General features: G+C 38.3%; 1 long non-coding RNA gene across 1 annotated transcript; it reads left to right on the plus strand.

The window, feature by feature from the left end:
• The first annotated feature begins 1482 nt into the window (after positions 1 to 1482).
• On the plus strand, positions 1483 to 2595 carry LOC145806158 (uncharacterized). The gene is made up of 2 exons (XR_014348870.1): positions 1483 to 1554; positions 2321 to 2595. It is a non-coding gene; the product is annotated as an uncharacterized LOC145806158 (long non-coding RNA).
• Positions 2596 to 6423: the final 3828 nt, after the last annotated feature.

Genomic DNA, 6423 nt, shown 5'->3' on the forward strand with positions numbered 1-6423 from the left:
TCGAGTACTTATTTTGCTATCGTTGCACGAATGCATATCCCCTACGTCTGTCGCTTCAACACCTCTTCCTCTTCCTGTGAGAACCCGAATATAAAAATTAAGTAAATAATTAAATAATAATATTACAATCTCAAATATTTTGGTGGTGAATTCTAATGTGCAAATTAAATATTATTGGAGGATCTTTTAATTAATTTTTAAACCTAAAATAAATTTATGGTGAAAGTCTTTAATTTAGAGACAATGTTTATTAAAAAAAAAAAAAAAAAAAAAAAGAGAGAGAGAGGGAGAGGAGGGTGTGACTTGAACTCTAGACCACAAGGTTAATATATAAGACTCCTACCATTTGAGTTGCATGTAACTTATATATGTATTTTGTATATTTATCTATCTATTTGACCTAAGTGTGCCCACCACTAGTATAAAATAAAATAAACACAAACCCTAACTCTTGTTATAATTGTTTTCCACAACACTAGCAGCCCTAGCAGCCGTGGGTTTATGGAGGAAAGAGAGGGGTTTTTCAATCATCAAGATTATTGTTGTAGCCAAGAAGGAGAGCCTTGGGTGTGTTGTGCTGTGTGGCCTCCTAGGTTTTCTTCTCTTCTTTCTTTGTTCTTCATCCTTATTCTATTATTATTTTATTCATTCATGGAGGTTGTAGGTTTATATATTTTGTATATATGTATACTGTTAAGAAATTTGAGGAGTTAAATTCATGTATAAAGATTGGGTATTATTCTTAGTTAAAAATTCTGCGCATAATCACGAACTTTAAAAATCAAGAAACCATATCAAACGGATGAATTTTAATCTGAAATTTTTACAGTAGATTAATTACATATTGAATTGTATATCTGATTTTGTTCATAATTTTTGGGAATCGAAATCCATATAAATTGAGGAATTCAAATCTGTCCAGGAAACCAGTCCAAAACAGTAAATTCGGGAGTGTTGTTCTCTTTGGGTATAAATCCAAAAATTATCAAATTAGTGTCATTAGAACCGGCTACGAGTCTAGTTTCATACGTTTTTGGCCTTGCATTGATTGCTCATGTATGTTAAGAGAACCGTCAATTTCTTTAAAGTGCTGCAGAAAACAACCTGTTTGGATATAATAAATTGTAGATAATTATTTTGATAAGAAAATCAAGTGAAACCAATTGGGTTTGAAACTTAGGATATATTAGATCATATCTGGAGATTTTTGGAATTTTTCGAATAGCGTGGAGTGGGTTTTGTAATTTTCAAAGTTAGCGAATAGGTTGGGAAGGCTTGTTTGAAATTCTGTTTTATCTTAAAGTCACAATTAATTAAGTTTTGACCGGAACCTATGTCTTGGGTGATTTTAGACCTTGAAAAACATGAACTTAGATAATATTTAAGAGTAACGGTGAGTTGGGTTAAGCCGTGTTAGTGCGTTTTAGTTGAGGTTACTTAGTTCCTATTTTTTTAGTATTTTGAAATTAGTTGTGACGCGTAATTTTTATACTTGGTTCAGGCCACTAGTTGGACTTTTACACTCTATTCGAGGATTATATTATTGCGTTTCAGGTGAGTAGTTTCATGCTACATATTTTTTATAAATGTTCCCCTACCCTGAACTGTTGAAAAATTAAATTGTTGTTTCATGATTAAACTGTTTTGATAAATTATTATATTATCAATTGAATCAAATTATTTCTGAAACATGTGTGAACTTGGCATACTGTAAACTATTTGTTTTGGTCTCATGTTTATAATGATGAACTACCATGTTTTGAAAAACTGATGTGTATTGATTATTGGGACCATGTGTGTATTTAGTCCAGGGAAATTATTCCACTGTGTGTGGTGACTCTGGCCACTAGGGAACAAATCCGGGTTGGGCCGTGATGACTCTAGTGCTCAACGATTGTAAGGAACAGACCTTTAAAAACAACTAGGTGACCTTCAATCGGATCGTCTTTGAGAAAAGGCCCAGGTGCCACCCTGAGGATGACTCTTAGTTCGGTATTGGATCCAACAGGGCTTATAGCCTGAGAAATGTGTGGCAGATTATTTGTTTTTATTGGTACCCAGAAAATTATTGGTGTTCATGTTATAATCTGTTTTAAGTGGAAAATGTCGTTTATCATGTTCTTGCGAGACATGAGTATTTTAAGTGTTGAATTGTGGAACCTTCTTTTTGAAACAGATTGTATTTATCAAGCTGTATGCCAATCTAGTTTCTGTGATATATATCTTATTTTGGAATTGAACCCTGTTTTCAAAACTGTATTTACTATCCATGTTGCTACTCACTGAGCTATCAGCTGACTTAGTTGTTTACCATTTCCAGGTGTTAGAAGGACTTAGAGTGAACTCATGGCGTAGCGGGGACTCAATTGCATGGACCTCTAGGGCATTCCTTTAGTTTAGAGTGTTATGTCAAGTTTGTGCATATTTATATTTATTCTTATCGAAGTTCATTTAGGATTATTTTTGATAGGTGGGTTGTTTATATCCCATAAGTTTGGATGGTTTTTTATTACGGTTGATTTTGCCGTTTATAATTGTGACATGTCTGGATTGAGTTTTGGTTAGTTATTATTAGACTATTGTTCAGTTGTTCAATGTGATTGGATTCGTGTTTAGGCTTACGTGTGCCTTGGGCTAAGTCCCTGTGGGCCACGGCCGGTCATGCCCGGATTTGGGGTGTGACAATTCCTCTTCCTCTTCCCTTTCGTGTGCCTGTTACAATTTGTCCCGCTCCCAATGTTTGGGCAACCTTACCAGCAGAAGGATGCACATTGTCTGCTTCTCCTCGCATTGGTGGCAAGGTTTGCAAATCATCAAACGAAGGTAAACTCTGTTTTGCAACATTCTTCATGGACAGAAACTGAACTGAAAGAGATTTGCTTTCTTCGCTTGCGTATGTTTCCTCCAACGCAAGGCGACGGTTGTTGTGCATGTCCCTAACTTCTTGGACGGTACGCAACTGTCCAACGTGCATATCAATTATCTCATTGGACAACATTCCATTCACATAATTGTCCTCCCAATCCACCCCCTGTAAATCTTGAACATTACCCTCATTTGGGCTACCATAATAATTTGGGAAGACCACGCCGCCATCATGCAACACGACTCCCATGGTAGGGTCAACACCCTTTTTCTCTGAGCGAGCCAATTGTGCTGTTTCCGATAAACCTGCCAGCACTTGCTACATCATTTGCTTCATTTCAGCAATGTGTGTCTGTTCAGTAAACGGTTGTTTCCCAGACAATATAGCTGCAACCAGTTCGTTCAGCATTCCTTTCAGTTCACCAATGCTGGAGGATATGTTAATGTTACAATTTCTTTCAGTCGACTCCACCTAATCACACAAACACATACATTAACCTGGTACGATATTTCATCTTCAAGTAACCTCTGTGAACTGTGTGAAGCATGTGTACTGATTGCTTTTGCTTACCTTTGCATTGTGAACAGCTTCCTTCCCTCGGAAATTGAGCAACATGTCCCTTATTTCCGCATTGCTGTGAAGCACTTGCTTCATGGTTTCCTTCAGTTCACCAATGTCGGTCTCAACCTTGCTCAAACGAACATCATCAATCCGTGGTTTCTGTTTGTTATTGACATGGTGTGTGTCAATTGCGTCATCAATGTCGTTGCTTTCCGCTTTTGTTGGATGAAACTCCACCTAACATAGTTGTCAAATCGGGATTCAAATCATAAATGAAAATGGTAATGCACTGAATCGTTAATCGAGCTCAACTGTGAATCGTAAAGTTTCCATCTGCTTTCTTAAGTTGCACACAACATATGTGTACACACTTTACATATTAAATATATCTAATAAAAATTAATTACTCCATTCGTCTGAAATGGAAAAAAAATGTTGTTGTAAATGATGCTCATCTGGTGTGGATAAAAACTTCACAGTCGATCCCATGTTTACCACTTTACCTTTTCCCAATTACATAAACAAAGAGAAACTTTCAATTACAAACTAACTAACAATAACTGAACGACAATGTTTTGACCTTTTTACAAGGTTAAAAAACCAAAATCTTCAAGCTTTTCCAAAAATCTGACTTCAGGGCTTAACGAAAATTCATTTCGTAACAGAAGTAGTACATAAAATTGAATTTGTAAGGCTACAACATCGTCCACATGGAAACTTCATGTTTTCCCCCCAAAAGTTCGAGTATTTCAGAGTAAATAGGGAGGGACAAACTGAAAATATGACGTACGCTAAGGAATGGGTCACTGTTTGTCGCTGCTTGTCACCTAGTCATAGGAACACATATTCTGTCTGTCACCGTTATCCATAACACAGGTGGGGCAATGCTGTCAAATGTGCAGAACGAATGGGTTGATTACCTCATGTTGCTGCAACATTTGCTTCCTTCCCATAAGTCGCCTCGTCTCCCGTATTTCGGCATCACCCCAATCATTTAGCCGAGGGATGGAGCGTGTAGTAGCCGACGTACTCTTGCAGGGAGGGGCAAAACGATCCAAGTAAAATAGCTGCATTGTAAGGGGGAAAAGATATTTACTATACACTTCCGAGCAAAGTAATCCGTATTCGCTAACAATGCATACAACTTACAACACAATCATATGTATGTGTTTATGTGTCTCGATGGCAGAATCCCCATGCAGCTTTCCGGTTCAAAAGATAAGCTTTTCGTGGTTACAAAAAATGTGGCCCGTACAAGTATATTTGTCATGCTGTTCAATAACAGGTAAGTTTGTATTTCGCAACGACTGCCATTTTATTGAACCATATGCACAGCAATGGATGAAATATGTAATCGGCATGGTACAAACAAACAACGGTCGATTACGTTACCATTAGAAGGAAAACACATCCAGTTGCCTGGCGCTGAAGTTTCATCTTATACTTCCGAACACCTTTCACAAGGAATTGCAGTGTCACCTTTGCCCAATTACATGCCCCCATACCGGTCACGTCCTTCACGGCATGAGCGAACGACAGGCTCAACGCGGTCATTGTGGTAGGACACAACATGGCCCCCAACACGTACAGCGCAAACTTCCGCCGAAACTCGTCATCCGCACCATCACTCTCAGTCAGATAAACTCTCAACTGGTTCAAAGGAATGATTCCTTTAACAGCTCCAACCTCTTCGTAGATATTGGGATATGCGTCTATTGAACCAGTGAACTGCACGTCATTACCTTCTGACCGTATACCCAATAAGACATGCACTTCCTCACAGGTGAGCCTCAGGTCACGGCCATGAACAGTCAACGAACACATGTCGGGATCGAAGTTCTGTACCAACCATTGGCACATGTTGTGATCTATACGGGTACACTTTAACCCCAGGAGGCCACCGAACCCAATATCAATGACTGCCTGCTTTTGTGCTTCGTTATACCGGTTCACGATATCAAAAATTGCCTTCAATGATATGCGGACTTGCATTTTACTCTGCAATGTTATTAACGTGAACATTAATACAAAAAAGTAACCAACATTGTGTCGATAGCAGGTCCTCCCCAAATGCAGTTACGAAAACACTAAGCACGTAAGTACCTTTGCAGATTTCTTTGCAACTTCTTCGCCCAGTTCCTTGGCACTTGCCTTAGCCATGTCCTGAAACCTCTTCTTCTCATCACAGGGGAGTTCCTTCCACCTTTCCCCAATATCCTTTCGGCTCTGTAAGTGTTACACCAACGTGACGCACATACATGACAAATAAGAGCTGTAAGTCCAAAATAATTGTCAGCAAAAGTTGTATCACTCGCAATGTGTGCACATTTTCTGGTATTTACATATGTTTGCACATACAAATTACTATTTCGCACACAGTTGAAATAAAAACGGACATGGAATTTTACAAATAATCGGAGTTTATAAGAACATGCAATATGGCTTCTATGACTGCTGGAAATCGCTGAATGCGACACAATAGAAGCACATGACTGGTGCGCGCATGGAATAGAAGTCCATACTTTGCTATCACAGCAGTCACGTGTTTCCATCACGGTACTCTACTTACTACATGTCTGCACACTAACCATATTCGGTCCGGGGTTGTCTGCTTCTCGTCTTTCCTTGAATTGTTCCTGGCTGCAACCATTGTCAATTTTGGCGCAAGTATATGTTAGATATGGATGGATATATATACATATACGTACACAATTTGTGACACAAACAAATTTGGTCCCAACTACATAATAATGCATCCGTAATGTCCAATTTTGGTTGCTAAAAATATAATAACCACATCATTTCTGCAACAACAATTATAAATGGTCCAAATTATTTTGGCCCTTACTTTTGGTCTCTAAAATCTTAATTTCTTGTGAGTACAAACTGAAATCTGCACAGGCGCAAGCTATGAGTTCAAAATATGTAATGCAGAATTGTGCAAAAATACTGTCACATGTTTCTGACGAGAGGGATTCGTACTGTGAGCCGTTTTG

This window comes from Camellia sinensis, chromosome 13 (genome assembly GCF_055761805.1).
Source record: "Camellia sinensis isolate YWXY chromosome 13, ASM5576180v1, whole genome shotgun sequence".
Taxonomy (NCBI): domain Eukaryota; kingdom Viridiplantae; phylum Streptophyta; class Magnoliopsida; order Ericales; family Theaceae; genus Camellia; species Camellia sinensis.